Source organism: Aethalodelphis obliquidens, unplaced genomic scaffold, assembly GCF_003676395.1.
Source record: "Aethalodelphis obliquidens isolate GAN/ISIS:26980383/991018 unplaced genomic scaffold, ASM367639v1 scaffold111, whole genome shotgun sequence".
Classification (NCBI taxonomy): Eukaryota; Metazoa; Chordata; class Mammalia; order Artiodactyla; family Delphinidae; genus Aethalodelphis; species Aethalodelphis obliquidens.
Window position 1 is genome coordinate 382,384 of NW_020838055.1, and position 18,306 is coordinate 400,689.

Genomic DNA, 18,306 nt, shown 5'->3' on the forward strand with positions numbered 1-18,306 from the left:
GGTGGGCTTTCCCCCTTTATTCGCCCTCACTCTATTTGACCAGTTGGAAGGCTAACACTGCATTTCCTAGACTTCTGGATGTGAATGAGGTTGTGCCAATGAGATGCAAGGTTAGCAAATGTTATAGGTTAAATTGTGTTCCCCCGAAAAGATATGTTAAAGTCCTAACGTCCGGTGCCTGTGAATATGACCTTATTTGGAAATGGAGTCTTTGCAGACATAATCAAGTTAAGATGAGGTCATGAGGGTGTGTCGCTGTCCAATATGACTGGTGTCCTTGTAAGAAGAGGAAAATGCCACGTGAAGACAGAGACACACGGAGAACTCCATGCGACGACAGAGGCGGAGATGGGAGTGATGCAGCTTTAAGCCGAGGAACACGGCCACCAGCAGGGGCTAGGAAGAGGCAAGGGAGGATTCTACCTAGAGCTTTAGAGGGAGCATGGCCCCGCCCACACCTTGATCTCAGATGTCTAGCCTCCAGAGCTATGAGAGAATAAATTTCTGGTTTTAGGCCACCCAGTTCGTGATACTCTGTTACCAGCCCGAGCTGCCTAACACCGGAAGGTAGAGCAAGGCAGAGGCTGCTGGCAGGCAAGCTGGAGGCCGGGGGCATGAGCAGTTTCAGGGGCCAACTCTCCGCCCACTGCCATCACAGCTTGTGGCCAGAGACAGTCACAGCAGATCCTGGCTCTGGATCTTGGCGTTGAGGCTGGACCTTGAAGGCTGTGCTGCAGTGGTGGTCCCTGGCTCCACTTCTGCAGCCCTTCCAACAACTTTTGTAAGTGCTCAATTCCCTGGATTAAATCCTTTTCTGCTCTATTTCCTGTACTGAACTCTGATTGACACACATTCCTAATGCTGGTAAATATTGGATAGACTTAAAAGTGGAGAAGATTCCCGTGTGGAAATCAGGGCAAGCTGTACTAGAAACGCAGCTGCAGCGGGGGTGGGCTTCAAGCGTGCCTTGGTCCGCAGGTCTCTCTCTAATCTCCAGGTGACGCACCTTTCCGTTTTCCAACAGCCTGAATTCCTTTCGCAGAGCTGACATCCTCAGTGGGTTTCACCTCCCTTGGGTTGGCAACCTTTGCTGGATTGTTCTATTGTCAACTTGTTTACACTGGGAACTCTGTTTTCCAAAATTGCCTTCCTGGTGTGGTTCTGAGTTTGATTTGGCCACAGCTGAAGTTCTGCAAGACCCAAGAAGCAGAATTGCTGCAGCAACCCTGAAGGTTGTTATTGGTGGGAGGCACTGAAAGAGAGTTTGTCACACCCTCCTTGCTCTGTTTCCCCTCCTGACTGCCAGGTGCCTGACCCGTAATTGCCCAGGGTCACTGTTGGATGCTGCACTGTCACCTCCCAGAGACAGTAGCCACTGCTCTTTGGTTAGCACTTAGGATGGCTAATCCCTTCTTTGAATATCCTGTTTCTCCTTGTCCCAGAGCTAGGGGCACCGTCTGCTCAGAGTTCCTGCATTTTCTCCTTTTTTCAGGCTTTTTCTTTTCTTTTTTGGAATCAGGATGCAATAGGGTAGATTTCCTTCCAAGCCTCCATCTCTCTCCTGTTTGATTCACATGATTCAGGTAGTTTTCTTTGATGCTTGTCCTATTTTGAGGTTGGGTGATGGGGGAGGGAAGGACAAGGAAGGATTTAAGGGTCATTTCTTGTAGCAGGATCCAGTGGGGACTGTTATGGGCCTAACCGATGCGTGTACATCTCAAAATGTCAGAAACCACAGGCAGATTGGAGGGTTGAGAAAACTCTCAGTGAGAATCATCAAGCTGCTCATTCTGTCTGTCTTGATAAATGCCCTTTTTATTAGGGGATGAGGGTGTTATGGTGGTGGGATAGGGCTGAATGGGGAAGGGTTCGGTGTTTTGGTTTTATGTGATTATTTATAGGCAGGGGCATAACTTGTATGAACCACTGTAAAAGTTTTCTTCTCTGAGCTGTACTGAAGTCATGTCCTCCTAACACTGTGGACACCATAAGAGAGGAGAATGCCCTTTTCTATGATTCCCAGACCAGATCGGTTCCTACCTTCTTGGCATTGCCCAAAGACCAACAAGGAACCCACAGCTACTAAAGAGGGCAGGGAACAGCCGGGGAAGGTGACCCAGTGGCTGGGAATGGACGTATTTTATTGGTCATCTTTCCATCCATTTCTTTGGGCTCTAGAATTTGCACATGTTGGAATGAAGTGTGTGGATGCAGTTCTGAACTCGTCATGACGTTCTGATGGGTACAGACTGCTTTCACTTGCAAAAAAGACACAGAGCCTGGCTGGAAAAAATCACGCGTCAGACTTGAGTCATCTGTCCTTAAGGAAATTCTTGGACTGTGGAAATCCTTTTCTGATATTCTGACCGACCCCACATTTACTCACATATGGGAGAGCCTGGGGAGATCCTCTCAATAGCTATCACAACACTTCTGTCTCCACCTGAAATCTCGGGACCACCCAGACCTTCTCACCTTTGGCTTCCATGGCTCAGGGAAGCAATCATATTGCCACAAGCTCCGGGAAGACTCAGGCTTGCTTCATGCACACTGCTCTTGACTGCTGGCATTAACCTTGCAGGCAGAGGCCCTAATTATACCAGTCACTCTGCCCGATAGACCTGGAGTATCCCCGTGATTAATGGGAGCGATTCACTCAAAACACAAGATATCTCATTTCCTAGTGGGTGTACAAGCAAAGTACTGCGGAAATGTAGCCTCCGCTACTCCAGCTGAAATGTCTCGGCAGGTTTCCTTCTATTCCCAAGCAATTGGAAACAGCAGGAGTGTCTCCTTAGCATACAAAATCATATTCAGGAAGGGGTGGGGGAGGTAGTCATTGGAGGTCCCAGGTGGTTTTTTAACAAAAGTCACTTTATATAAGTTCACTATAGAAAAGTTGGAAATTATAGAAAAATATGTAAAAGAAACCAAAAGTCACGCAGAATCCCACCAGCCACAGATAACTCTGGTTGGCATTTTTGGGTATCTATTTCCATCTGTTTTGATGCATACATAGAGTAATAGCTCACACAAAATACTCTGTTTTTTAATATTTTTTCTTTTACTTTAACATACTATCCAAATTATTAAATACTGCCAGTCAACACATATAGAGCATTAGCTGTGCACTGGGACCAGTTTTCCACACTCCGTACTCTACTGATAATACCTCATTTAATCCTCTCAGCTACTAGAAAGAAAGCTACTTTTATGAAAGCTACTTTTATCCCTACCACTCTACAGATGAGGAAATTGAGGTGAGGAGGTGTTAAAACAACTTGCCCAAGGTCATTAGTTAATACACAGTAGAGTTAGGATTCAAACCCTGGCAGCCTGGCCACAAACCTGTGCTCTTAGCTGCCACTGTGCCGTGCTCTGGTTTCCAGTGCTGGCTCCCCAGCAAATGAGCTGTTGACCTTGGTAGGTCTCTGGTCCTTCTTGTCACAGCTTGTGTAGGCCTGGCACCAACGCATGCTGTGCAAACGTTTTCTGAGCACCTACTGTGTGTAAGGTGCTGTGGATTTAACAAACAAACAAATTTAACAAACACAGGGTCCTGTTCTCAAGAGTGTCGAAAGGTCATAAGGAGACAAACACCGTTTCCTTAAAGCCTGGCACAGCCAGGGAATTCATGGAAAGACCTCCAGGGGGTGTCCTTCAGGCAACAGCGAGAGCAGGACCTGCAGTTTGCGGTGACCCTGAAAGTGGCCAGCAGCCCAGCTTTCAGCACCTGAAAGAGGGGGATTGCTCTAAACAGTTGTGGATCCTCGTAGGGTTGACCTGGCCAGGACCGGGGCAGTAATGCTGCTTGGAATCAGGTGGTGAAAGAGCCGTGTGTCCAGGAAGTGCATTTGTTGCCATGGTGCCCAGATAGCAGGAGGAACCAGAGAGAGAGGAGCCTCTGTGCCGTCTGCCCTGTCCCCAGGAAGGTATTTATGGGGGGAGGATGAGCCCAGGAAAGAATTAGGGACCAATTCCAGCCCCAGGAGGACAAGAGGAGGACGACGTTCCTGGCCACGGCCTGGTCTCCTACAGGCTAGACTCTCGGAAGCCTGAGCTTTGAGTGACAAGGATGCTCAGGGCAGCCGACGCCACACTGCCAGCCTTGGCCAGGACCACTCGTCCTCAGAGCTTGCAACCAAGTGACAAGCTGGGCTGCCACTCCTGTGTTCTCCCTCTTTCATCTGTCCTACTGTGTGGATGAGAGGAAAGGGAGATGCTTTGAATAGTGAAAGCAGCAGGCCAGGGTAAGGCGTCTATAGGTGTGCTTATGCCTGCAGAAAACTAGGTCCTCGTCATTAACCCATGTCTCATGAAAATTGAACCCGTCCCCCTCCAGGTTGGTGACTGGGCTGTGCCCCTCTTGTCAAAGAAGTGTCGGTGTCTGGGAAGCATGGACAGGCCATATTTTCCTGCTAGAGAGTCCTGACTGCAGCCCCCAGGCATGTCCTCCGGGCAGGCACTGAGTCGAGACTTTTCTGTGCACTATCGCACAGAAACCACACAGCATGAGGCAGGTTCTAGGATTTCTCTTGTGTGCACAAGGAAATGAGCCTTGGGGAAGCCAGTGCCACACCGGGGCCACATTGGGGCGATGCTGCTACTGAGTGACAGAGTTTGGATTCAAACCCAGAGGCATCTAATCACAAACTGCTCGCTTGGTCTTGTGTGACTGCATCCATTTGTGTGACACTTGAAGCTCACTTTGGCCTGGAAATAAACTAACAATTTAAATCCTTTGGGCTCATTTGGTGTTAGTTTATTTAGGCAAAGTGTTACTGGGTCAGGGAACCAGAGAAGTGGCGGGTAGGTTCTGTCTTTATCCGTCTCAGAGCCCAGGTGTCCAGGTTCCAGTCCACACTCCAACCCCACCGAGGACTCCAAGGAGAGCTGGGAGGGGCGGCACGGTTGCCTGCTCACTCCTGTATCCACAGCAACTAGACCAGCATCTGCCCCACACCCAGGGCTCCATCCACACGCTGGATGAAGAGGGGGTGAGGCTCAGGACACCGACGCTGAAGGCAGACTCCTATCCATCAGGGAAGCTCTTTCTCACCTGTCTCAACCAGCCTCCTTACCTCCCCACACACCCCCTATTCTGACGGAGGTCATCTGCACCCCACCCCGTCCCACCTCTCACTTTTGCTCATGACAAAAGTATGCCCTCCTACCAGGCGTACACCACTGCCGTCTCCAAGGCCCAGATCCACATTCCTCCCTCCTGCACAGAACTCCCCACTGGCCAGTGGCTTCCTCCCCGTCTCAACCCCTGGCACATCTGTCTGAGCTATGAAAGCCTGGGGGCCCCTCCAGAAGGTCCCCCATCCTGCTCTCCTTCCCCTCTGTCTCCCACTTGCCATTTCATCCTCACCATTTGTGTGTGTGCTGGAGTGGGGGGATGCAGTAAGGAACTGTTGCATCACAGCTGTTGTATTGTTACAGGAGGTAGGAAATTATAAAGACATTACGTTTCTAGAATGATGCTTGCAGAATGTAGAATAATATTAGCACTAAGCATATTTCAGTCCCAGCTTCTTCTTTTGTTTTTAAGACGCTGAAATTCCAAGTCTCATTTTTCCGTGCCCATTAAGAAATTGAACCTTCCTGTGGGCTTTTACCACCACCATCCCCCACTTTCATCAGGAGCTCACATGAGCCGTGTACTCACACTCCCACCACACAGGTAGCAGTCCAAACACACAGCAGGCCCTGATTCTGGACAAAGAGACCTCTGCCAAGGCTGGGGGAAGAAAATCGAATCCCATTCATTCATACTTTCATGTTTGCTGAGTATCCCCTATGTTCCAGGCACTGCCTTGAGGACACAGTAGTGACTAACATTCCAGTGCAGGGAGCCAGGAGTAGGCAGATAGCACTTTCTAGGGAGGGAAGGAGGTGCTATGGAGAAAGTGAAGCAGAAAACTGAACGAGTGGTGGGAGCCCAGCGTGGGCTCCAGGCAGAGGGATCAGCAAGCAAGAGCAAAGGCCCTGGGGTGGGAGCGTGCATGGCAAGCCAGGCCCGCAGGAAGGCAGAGGAGTGGACCATGGCAGTGGACCAGGGAGAGAGTCAGGTGCCGAGGTCGGGGCAGGGGTTAGATCGTAGGACCTTGCAGATGACTTCACATGGCTTTGTGCTGTGCCCAGGTCAGCTGGAGAACCTTTGGAGGATCTTGACTTGTTTTTTTACTTCTGTGTTAAAGAATCACTCTGGCTGCTGAGTGGTGAACAGACTTGGGGGCTGGGGCAAACGTGGATGCAGGAAAACCAGTTTGGAGGCTGATGGTGGTCTAGGGGCTGGATTCTAGGTACACTTTCAAAGACAAGCTGATGGGATTTCCTGATGTCTTGGATGTGAGTGTTAGAGGAAAAAGAAGTTTGATGAAGTTGACTTTATATGGAAACCATTTTCGAAGTGCTCGTGTGCATATTATTAGGGTCTTTGATGACCCCTGGGAGGTGGGTGGGACTTCTCTTTACAGATGGAGAGTCTGAGGGCCAGAGAGAGAAGGGGCTTGTCCCATGTCACAGGTGTTGTTTCTTAGACCCAGGCCATTGGCTGCTCCTGAGGCATTTAATCTCGTTTCGTGCTTTATGTTCTGAGAGAGCCTGAGCAGGAGGGCTGTGCAGGCCGGGAGAGGGTGAGCTGGGCTCCAAGAGGGGGTCTGCACAGAGGCCAGTGTGAAAGGAGTTGGGGCACCACAGGCGGGGCCTGGGGTTATGGTCGGAGGCTGTCTCTGCACCCTCCACCCTGCAGAGCAAACGTCCTTCACCCTCGGTAGAAAGACTGGGAAGGTGGCACCCTTGGCTCTGCTGGCTCCCCTCTGGCACTAGACTGCAGAGTCGATTCTACTTATTACCACCCCGAGCTTCCACTCCAGCACCTTCCATGGTGGTCACAGCATGATTTGTTGGTGACACAGAGGTCCCACTGGCCTCAGAACAGTTGGGGAAACCCAGACCCTTTGCAGTAATTCAGGGAGGAAATGGGATAAATGGGAGGGTGACCCTGTGCTGCCAAAAGGCTCAAGACATCTTGTCACCCGGTTCCTCAGTGGGGTCCCAGCTGGAACAGAATCTAGCCCTTGCGGTTCAAGAGACTTCAATGCTGGGACTGTTATTACAGAGTTTGGGCAGGTTAAGGAAACCCAGAGACCAGCCGCAATGGGGGCTGTTGTTACCACCGGACCTAAAAAGGAGGAGGAAAGGTATTCCTGGAGGCCCGAGGGCTGGAGCATGAAGGAAGGACTGCCCCGAGAGAGCAGCGGTCATGGGGCCACGGCCAGGGCCAGAGCAGGGCCAACAGGGCAGAACTTCCCCGGCTCTCCTCCCCGAGGAAGGTCTCGCATTGGCCAACCCCGCCAGAATCCAGAAGGCGAGGGAACCCCTGGTGCTGCCGTCCTCAGGATCAGCCTTGGGGTACACAGGGCAGGGCCAAGAACAGAAGAAGGGAGAGGCAGAGGGAGAATAACAAACACACCAGAGATGCCTCAAACCTGGGGGAAATGTGTGCTTAAACACTGCATTGATCGTTCATTACTGCTTTCCCTGAACCTGTGCTTAAGTTACCACTGGAGAAAATCAAGTTCTCGGGAAAGAATATTCTGGTAGGAATAGTGATTAGGTACTAAAATCCAGAGACTGAAATCTTGACTCCTGGGGACTTTCCAAAACAGACTTAAAAAATCACTGGCTTCAGATGTCAGAGAGCTTTCAGAAGGCAGAGGAATAGACCTAAGCCCCAGGAAGTCATTTCTAGCTCTAGTGTTAACGTATGTGATCCAGTATTTTCCAAAGTGACCTATATAATTTTGATATAATGGAAACATAAGTCATTTTCCAGGCAGAGTCTATACTAGCAGATAGGCTACTACTATGTAACCCTTTTCAGGGCAGACACATCTGGATAATTGGGATGGTGTAGATGGGTCTTAAAGTCCTCATAAATTCTAGATAATTAGGATGCTTTGGAACCAAAAGGAATTTGTTGTAAACTGGGACTAAATATGTTGCCTTCTTAGTGTGAAAATTTTTTTTAATTAAGACTTTTATTCCTCTTTTTCCTCAGCTAAAATCTAGGTTTCCACAGGCGACCAGCTGGCCTTTTGATTTGAGCAGAATTTGCTACTGCTTATAAAGTCAAAGATCAATGCTTATCAAAAATCGTCAGCCTGGAAATCTCTTTAATTTCCTGAGCTGTGTAGGCGGCTTTTCTGATAACATGCACTCATTCTGATGCTACATTTTGGAGGCGGTCTGCATCTGAAAAACACCCTACAATCTGCTTTCCCTCCCAACACCCAGGCACATTGGTCGGCAATTCCCATCAGTCCTTTCTAGCTGCTCCATGGGGCCAAGGCTGGGTCACAAAGCTCTGAATTCACTCCATCTATCCAGAGAGAGGGAGATGGGAGCGCAGACCTGCAGGAGGGCCTCCACACTTCACTGAGATGCACCCTCTTTAGGTCCCTGTCTCCTTCGCCTTCTCTCTGTGGCTGCTTCATGGTGTTTCTGTCCTTTTTTGCCCTTTTTTTCCCCTTTCTCCTCTGGTAGGGATTTTTGGGAAAGGATCTTAAATTGTAAGGGTTTGCACTCCCACTCCTTTAAATCATCTCTACATCACTTATAATACCTAATACAATGTAAATGCTATGTAAACAGTTATAAATACAATGTAAATGCTATGTAAATAGTTGCCAGTGCACATCAAATGCAAGTTATGCTTTTTGGAACTTTCTGGAATCTTTTAAAAAATATATTTTCTAGGGGACTTCCCCCAGTGGTTGGGACTCCCCTCTTCCGCTGCAGGGGGCAAGGGTTCAATCCCCGGTTAGGGAATTAGGATCCTGCATGCTGTGCAGTGTGGCCAAAAATTTTTAGATAAAATAAAATAAAAAAAATCTGCTACCCCTGCAGATGTGGAAGGCGGACTGTAATTCTTCTGAAAGAAAGAAGGCAACCTTCACTGACAGTGCATACATTCCTCCAGCTGATAGGGGCACTGCATTCGATTACTGTCAGTACCCTAGAAATTTAAAAGGAAAAATTTGTGTTTCTAGATATAATTAAACAGTTGTGATTTCCACTTTATTATCTTTCTTTTCTTTTATCATGCCATTTCTTTTAGTTCAATATAGCAAGAAGAAAGATGAAAAAGGAACTCAAAGCCTATGTAAAAGCTTGTGCTGATGAATTAAACCAAAGCACCTCATTCATTCGTTCATCCAATCATTCATTCAATGATATTAACAAGGAATACTTTTTGAGTATTTACTCTGTGGCAGACTTTATGCTAAGAACTTTAGATGATTACCTCATTCAATCTATATAATTACTCTATGGGATAACTGCTAATATTATCACTATTTCATAAGTAAGAAATTTTCAAGAAGTATGCCAGGTCCTATGCTAAATGGGGAGGAACAGAAAAACTAACATATTTTCTTGGCATCAAGGATTTAGGACCATGGAGGCAGAGACAAATGCATAAACAAAAACATAAAATAAAACATTATAGGAGCCACCATGACCAGCTGTTAGGGTCCAGCTGGGCACAAAGGAGGGAATGGTCCCTTCTCCTTAGTGTTATTCAGCTGGCTGTAAGTCCTGAGGCTTTCCAATGGGTTGGGAAAAAATGGGCCTAGCACCAGCATCTCAGCACACTTGTTTTTCAGCCAAAGCTCTTGGCCACTCCCCCTTTTCCCAATCACCTCTGCTTGCAGGTTCTACTCCACCCTATTGACTGTGTTATCCCCCAGACCCTTGGGTATGCTCACCCCCAGCCCTAGAAAAGAAAAGCCCAATACTTTCTGTGATAACCATGTTGTGATGTAAAAAGTATACTCTGTTAACTGTAGGTACCCTAAGCCCTCTTAGGAAAGCCAGCCTGGGAAGATACCATGATCAACTTTTGAGGGCAGCGCAGGGAGGTTACAAGATGAAAAGTCAAAAGTAATGCTTAAAGCCGAGAGAGTAAGAGGAATTTTCTGTGCTCCTGAGAGGAAGAAGGAAAAAGAAATGAGGCAGAGAGAAGCCAGAGCTACCCAGAGGGTGGGTCCCTAGGGGTAAAAGTAGCAGAAACAGGTGGTCCATGCTGGTGGCCCAAGGAAACTTCTAAGAATGAGGACGCCTAGTGGCCAGTTGTAGTTGTAATCCCTTTCTTCCCATCCCCACCGCAAAAGACACACACACACACACCCCCACACCCACACCCACACCCACACCCACACACACACACACAGTAGAGAGGTCTACCACATTCAGCAATACCTTGACACCTTTTGGAGGAAAACAAAGGGCTGAATCTTGTGTGAGGGTGAATGCACTGTGGCATACAGACAGGGAGCTAAATGCAGGGGCAGATCCAAAGTTCATGGAATCTGAAGCTCATACAGTTTGGTGAGATGCCCTTAAAGAAAAATAATATAAAAATATCAACCTTTTGCAAATTTTACCAAAACATATGACCACGTGAACACTTTGCTAGGGCCTCCCACAAGGGAACGGCCCTGGAATTTAAGCTTCATTAGCTTTCTTATAAATCTTTCACTGGGAAGACGTGACCACAGGAGAGCCAGACCCCATTTGAAAATCCTCAGAAATTTTTGAGGGGGCTTCGGGCTCCATAGTCCACACAGTGGGGGAGTTTGAGTCAAGCTGATCTAGATCTCAGGGGTTGGCTGGGTATGACTGACAGCTGGGTTATAATCACTTTCCTAGTCTCCAGAACAAACTACAATCTCAGAGGAGGAGAGACCACAGTGAAGGAGGGACTAAAGGCAGCTGCATCGGAACCTGGAAGGGTAAGTCTGAGAGCTTGCGTTTCTGGAGGGGATGGGAGGCAGGATGACCACAGGCCTGCAGAGTGAGGTGAGCCGGCTCTTAAAAAGCTCTTCAAGTCTTATTAGAAAATTGCAATGGAGAGATCCCCTGCCCTCTCCTCCATCCCAGGGTACACAGTAAGGTCTGTCCTCCACTCTGATTACCCTCATTTTGGAGCTCAGAAAGAAGCTAATCAGAAGACACACATTGTACAAGCTACTTCAAGTGCAATTTAGAATTCAGCGTGACGAAGGGAGTCATCGGGTGTGTGATTATAAAGAAACATTCCAACATAATTAAGGCATGAAGGTGCAAGAGTGGGAGGGTGGACAGGGATGGTCAGGGCACAGCTTACCACCACTCTCGATAGTTCCCAGCTCTGCACACCAACCAATGAGGAGACACAGCTTCCCTGTGTTCCTGCATATCCAGTAGCATCGCTAATAATCCTCACAACCCTCTCAGTGGCGTGTATTAGTTTTCTCTTGCTGCTGTAACAAATTGCCATAAATTTAATGTCTTAAAATAATACATTTATTTTCTTATAGTTCCATAGGTCAGAAGTCTGAGATGAGTCTCACTGGGCTTAAATCAAGGATTGATGTCAGCGGAGCTGCATTCCTTGCTGGAGGCTCTGGGGAGAAATCATTCTCTTTTCCAGCTTCTAGAAGCTGTCTACACTCCTTGGTCATGGTCCCCTTCCATCTTCAAAGCCAGCAAGTCTTTCCGACATCTCATTACTGTGACATTGACTCTCCTGCCTCCCTCTTTCACATGTAAGGATCCTTGTGACTACATTGGCCTCACCCAGATAATCCAAAATAATCTCTTTATTTTAAAGTCCAGGTGATTAGCAACCTTACTTCTCTTTTCCCAAATAATGTAACATATTCACAGGTTCCAGGGATTAGGGAATTAGTATGTGGACATCTTTGGGGCCATTATTCTGCTTATCACAATAGGAAATATTATTATCTCCTATTTTCCAGGTGAGGAAAATGAGGCACAGAGAGGTCCTGTGGCTTGCTCAACATCACAGAGCCGGTGAGCAGTAAAGTTGGGATTCACCCAGGCCCATCTGATGCCAGACCCTGTATTCTTAACCTTTAAACTGTACTCCTTTCATATAATCATTGTTCTTTTGTTCAATACTTTATTGAATTTTGACACTTCCATTGATAGAAGCATTTGAGTAAGGCAAAGGCTCTGGGGGCAGGAACTGCTGGTGGTATGGACATGCAGGTGTGGGAGAGGCATACTGTATACCCCATAACAGTGGGGGACCATCTGCCTGTGTTAGGTCACAAGAGACCGGGGTTCACATCTCAGCTCTGTCACTTGTATCTATGTGCCTTCCAGCCAATTGCTGGATCTCCTGAGTTTCCTCTGCAAATGATAATAACAGAACAGAACCCACCTTACAGGCTTGTTATAGTAACTAGAACAGCATGTATGAAGCTCCCAGCTGTGCCTAGAGCACAGGTGGTGTTCCATGAATGCTGCTGTTACTACCTCTCTCTCCTTGGCCCCTCTCCCCAAGGAACCTTAACTTCTCGCAGGTAGGTATTAACAGAGGAAATGGTGGCTGAGATTTCTGGATTCTGAGGAAGCAGATCTGGGGAAGCTGAATCAGAACAGGTAGGAGGAGGACAAGGAGCCCTGCTTTTATCTGTCTTAGGTAGAGTCCACATTAGATCTAATTAGAGAAAAAGGGCTCTGTGGCTAAAACACATTTTAAAAACACTGATATCTCCCTCCCTCCCTTCCTTCCTTCTTTGTGTTTTCAGAAAAGTTTGGAAGAAGGAGAGGAGAAATAAAATGTCCATTAGATCTAGAGTTCTTGGTTGCAAGCAACGGAATCTGACTCTGACTAACTTAGATGAAAGTTGGAATTTAGTGGAAGGGCATGGGGTGACACCAAATTGAAGACAAAGTTGAACATCTGGGTCTCGGGAAGACAGGAGCATGTAGACAGCAGGAAGGAATAGATAGCCTCTTCAGGGCAGCAATGCCCTGAGTGGAGCCCTTCCCGCTGGCCCCCTGGGCTTGGCACTGGGTCCACTATCCATCTTCCTGGGAAGCAGAGTTACTGGACTAGCCTGGGACGCTTACTGGCCCCATGTCTCAGTAGGCAGGGAACCTTGACTGACTGTCCCACCAGAGCATCTCCAGAGGGCAAGATGGGGTTCCCCAAGAAGATACCAGCAAGCAAACAACTGTCACCTTTGACAAAGGTCACCTTTGCAAAGCAACCATCGGTCACCTTTGCTATGTTTGAAAATGTATCTTTCACCCCTGACCTGCCTCCAGGACTCTCTTTCATTTCCTCATTCTTTCTATTTAAACTGCAAAATGTCATTTTTGTAGCTACTGCCACCCTCCCCCCCACAAAAAGAAAAACAGGAAAAAGAAAAGCTTTGTACTTCTTGGAGTTGGGGAAAAATACTTTATGTTTTACCCTCAGTTGACTCAGGGTCAACTGAGTTTGGTTAATACGGGACCTTGAGCATAGTGGCCTTTTGCTGTGTCAGCATCAGTCGAAAAAGGACCACTATGTCACAAAAGACTCACCTGTTAAAACCTCATATTTTACAGTTGAGACACAGGTCGGAGATGCTCAGTGACCTGCTCAAGGTCACAAGGCAGTTTAGAGGCAGGATCTCTGCTGGTTCCTTCCATTAAACACCCTAGGCCTTTGGGGTGGCAGTGCCTCATCAAGAGGGAGCTTCCTCTTATCTGTCAGGCACAATGTTGCCTCATCATGGATGAGGATGTGAGTGGTGCCTCCTGGCATTTGCGGTACGATATGACGCTGAAACCCAGCACCCAGGGATGGGCTCCTGGGCGATAGAGCACCGCTGGCTGTGTTTGAGGTGTCCAGAGTCAGATGCAGCTTCCTTGTCAGTCCGTGCCCCTGAGGGCTTAAAAAAGGAAAGAAAGAAAAAGAAAAGAGAAATGCTTCCAATCTCTGATTTTACAGAACAAGGCAAATTTCTCATTTTGACAGAATCAAAACCCAAATCCGCCTTACCAAGAGACCAGAGGAAAAAACAAAGTTCAATAGATTTTTTTTCTTAAACTGTTGGATCCCATTTGAAAGGAAATGGGTTTCTTTCTTTAAAAGAGAGAGACAAGAGAAATGAGAGCCTCTCCAGGATGGAGAATTCAGAAGTATGGTGTCCCTACGTGCCCGGAAACCAAGGGAGGGTCAGCAGTTTCAGGGTGTGGTTGACAGGTGATTTGACCAGGGGGTGTAGAACTGGAAGAGGGTAAGGTTTCTAGAAGAACTGGGGCGTCTCTTACTGTCCAGTGACTTCCAAATGGCATCCTTCAGTTTCAAGGAGGGCAGGGCAGGGTGAGCTACTCAAATCAAATTTGGCACTACAGTGAGCCTCCAAGCCCCACCTCCAAATGCTGGGCCTAATTGTCTTGCTCTAAAGTAGATGGAATCTAAACCCAAACACCCCATTCTACCTTTATTGCATTTCTAGGCTGTCATTGCCCCCAGACTTTTCTTCCTGATGGGCCACTTGAGTGAAAAACAAAACAAAATAACCCAAGACCTTGCAGCAAAATGAAGCAAAACCTATCCTGTATTTCACCAGGAATAAAGTATTCTGTTGTTGATTTTTTAATGCAGACACTTTGCCTTAGTATGATTTATACCTCATTTTATCTTTCCGATACATTTAGCCATCAGTGGGTGGGAAGTTTTCAGAGCCCTGCTCAAATGTCATCTTATCCAAGAGATTGGCCATCCTATCCCCAAGAGAATATGCCTTAGTACCTAGAAAAGCCCTGGCATATATTAGGTGTCCAGTAAATATTTGTTGAATGAATGAATGACAAATTCTTTCACTCAGATGCGCCCAGACCCGGTTGTGCTGATGCCCACAATATTCATCGACTACCCTCCGAGGTAGATACAGTGGGCACAGTATGGGAGGGATAAAGGGAATAGTACCCCAGGCTGCTGCCCTGGAGGACTTGAATGTGTAATTTGGGAGGAAAAAAAAAATGTACGTGTTATAGAAGTTAGTGAACTCGTAACAGAAACAGAGCAACAAGGAGGCAAATGGGGCCGTCCATCTGCAAGTGATTTCATTCATCCATCAAATGTCCTGAGTGCTGACTGAGGCTGGCTGCTCAGCTGAGTGCTGGGGCATGATGAATCCTGAGGTCCACCCTGCCCTCCCCGAGCCTTGAGTCTGGTGGGGTGAAGGGAGAGTGAGAAGAACGCCCAGAGACAGGGAAAATTTAGATCTCAGGCTTTATAAGAAACTTATTTAATATTCTTTAATTACCTTAAAATCAATGTAGAAATTTGACTAAGAATTGAGTATTGAAAAATCTATTTTAAGTTCACGTAATTGATTTTGTGGGATCAACTTTTAGAGCTGGGCAGAGCTTGGAGATCCTCTAGCCCACCCCACCCCCTCATTTATTATCAAATGTGGAAAGTGAGGCTCAGATCAGCCAATGAATAGTTTTCCATATAAGAAAGAGGACCCACATCCCTAGGATGACAAAATCACAACCTCTATACGGTCATATATAGTGGAGAAAGCATACAATATGATAGCGGCTTTGTGGTCATGGAATTTTACTTTTTAAATTTTATACATTATTAAAGCAGGATGTGAGATTTGTGTGTTTATCAAAATGAGAGTGTATGCCTGACCCAGTCCTCTGCCAAAGTAACACTGTTGTGAAAGATAATGAAAGAGAGAGAAACTGCCCAGATCAGAGGAAGCCATGGAGACCTAGTGACTGTATGTGCCATGATAAATGACTCATGGTTATGTAAGATGTTAACAACAGAGGGACCTAGGGGAAGAGCACACAGAATTTTCTGTACCATCTTTGCAAATCTTCACAATTATTTGAAAATAAAAAGCAATTTTTAAGAAGGAGAGCATGGTGTGGTAGATTGTATTTTCTAAAAGTGGATGCCACACGGTCTTCCAAAGTTTGCCACCTCCACATCAAGAGGTAGAATCTATGTTCTCTCCTTTGAGGGGGCGCAGGTTACTTACCTTCTCTGTGCTTCTGCTGCCTCTGTAAAACGGGAAAACAGTGCTAGAATTGTTTTTACTATGAAATGGGAATACACATGTAAAGCATGTAGACAGAGCTTGGAAACGTTGGATGTCATTATTGTGGGGCACAAGTTAGGAACCCAGTTATCAGAGCTGGACTGGCAACCAAAGTAACTTAATACAGAATCCTGGGAATTCCTTAAGCTCCTCCTGTTTCAGGGGAGAATCCTTGCCGAGGGTGGAGATGCCAAGTTTGCAGGTGGGCTCTGGGAGAGACGGGATGGAGAAGATAAATGCAGAGACCAGGGATGGACGATGATGTGTAGTGCATTCGCTCGGGGAAGGAGGAAACTTCCATAGTCTGTGTCGATCAGGGGTGGTGTCAGGAGGGGGTTAGCTGTAGCTGTACCTTGAAGGCTGGCTCAGGTGCAAACGAGCAGAAAGGCAGGGAAGGGTAGCAGAGGTGGAACCAGGGCCTCACCAGGGGCCTGCCTGGGCGCACTTTTAATGTTATTTGTTATTTGCCTTTAGCTATCCTTCTTTCTCGATTTTTACCAATGTGAAATGGTGGAAAAGAATCTGTACATTTCATCATTTTAAGGATAGTAGACTCTAGCCATGAACTCAAAGGTTCCTGCTGGCCTACAAGTACTCGTCAGCTAAGCCCTCTCCCTCCAATGTCACATGTCCATCAAATGGCACAAATTGGAGCTTATACCCAAGACTGGTCACTTAAGACAGACACATCCATGTGCTGATGGTGATTGGTCCAGAGGTGGCCCTGGGACACCAGCAGGACCAATCAGTCACCTCTCCTGGGATCATAAGCTCTCTGGGAGAGACAGGGAACCCTTGTGGTGGTTTTAAGTCATGGCCACAAATTCTGTGATACTCCTGCCTTAGAATTGTAGCCCATGACTTTCCCCTTGAATTTGGGCAGGATCATAACTGCTTTGAGCACAGAATATGATGTAAGTAACACCAGTTGACATGTGGCTTCTGTCTTGTTTGTTGAAACACTTGCTCTTACAGCCTTGAACCACCAGACAGTAGAATAGAGGAGAGGAGAGGAAGGAGGGAAGGGGAGGGGAGGGGAGGAGAGGGGAGGGAATATGAGCCCTTAGTCATTTGAGTCATCCCACCCCTTGTGCTAGACATGGAGTGAAAAAGCACTTAGATGATACCAGCTCCCAGCCATTTGAGTCTCACCAGCTGTTATGGATTGAATGTTATACCCCCAAATTCATATGTTGAAACCCTAATCCCTAATGTGATGGTATTTGGAGATGGGGGCTTTGGGAGGTCATTAGTGTCAGATGAGGTCATGAAGGTGGTGGCCTCATGATGGGACTAGTGCCCTCACAAGAAGAGACACCAGAGAGCTGTTGCAAGCACGTGCTAAGAAAAGACCTTCTGATCACATAGAAGGCAGCTGTCTGCAAGCCAGGAAGAAACCTGCACCAGAACCTGACTGTGCCGGTACCCTGATTTTGGACTTGCAGCCTCCAGACTGTAGGAAAATAAATTTCTGTTGTTTAAGTTACCCAATCTATGGTATTTTGTTATGGTAATCCAAGCACACTAAGATACCAGCTGAGACCCCAGACATAGTGGAGCAGAGAACAGCCAACCCTGCCATGCCCTGTCTGAATCCTTGGTGCATAGACTCCATAAGCATAAGAAACAGTTGTTTTATACCACTAAGCTTTGGAGTGACTTTTTAATATAGCAATATCTATTAACTGGATGATGGTTCCTATTAACTGGAACATTGTCCTTCCAGAGCCTTGAGCTGGGGACTGTGGAAGCTTTGAGTTGCCAACGGCCATATCAACTAAATAAGGGACAGAGAGAAGGAGCTGGCCTGAGAAATAAGCTGGCACAGAGCTGGCAATGAAGAGGAGGAAAGGTCCAGCCCTCCTTGATGATACCACTGAAACCCCTGGATCAAGCTGTGTCAATCTCCTCTTGAACTTTTCAGTTATATGAGCCAATATATATATTTTTAAGTCTTAAGCCAGTTTGATTTGGTTTATATTCCCTCCAGTTATAACTGGAATAGAGATTAAGAGGATAAAAAAGGGAATTCCCAGGCAGTCCAGTGGTTAGGAATTCACACTTTCACTGCCATGGCCTGGCTTCAGTTCATTGTCAGGGAACTAAGATCCTGCAACTTGCATGTGGGGCAGCCAAAAAAAAAGGAATGAAAAGGAAGACAAGAGAAATGGAGGAAGGCGGGAGGGGGTCAGGTGGGAAGGGGGACAAGACCAGACCTGTTCTGTTTTCCATTTAAATGTAAGTGGTATCTGTAGCAGACACTGTAGGTTGCCCATTTACCATCCATTCCCCACCTTCCACCTTATTAACAGAACCAATCCAGGTTGTCCAATGTTCCTTACCACTGATTGGCTCAGGAGTGGGCATGTGATGAAGTTCCTCCAATGAG

General features: G+C 47.0%; 1 protein-coding gene across 10 annotated transcripts in view; it reads left to right on the forward strand.

The window, feature by feature from the left end:
* The window catches only part of LARS2 (leucyl-tRNA synthetase 2, mitochondrial), a 269,549-nt gene that overhangs the window by 64,897 nt on the left and 186,346 nt on the right, over positions 1–18,306 (forward strand). For 7 of the 10 annotated variants that reach the window (XM_027097029.1, XM_027097025.1, XM_027097015.1 and 4 more), the window contains 2 exons: positions 10,720–10,802; positions 11,811–11,865. The exons of 1 other annotated variant lie outside the window; for it this stretch is intronic. The gene's annotated coding sequence lies outside the window, so the exon portion shown is untranslated. Of the gene's footprint in view, positions 1–10,719; positions 10,803–11,369; positions 11,598–11,810; positions 11,866–18,306 lie in introns of all 10 variants that reach the window. 2 more of the 10 variants (XM_027097018.1, XM_027097016.1) reach the window with 1 other exon arrangement.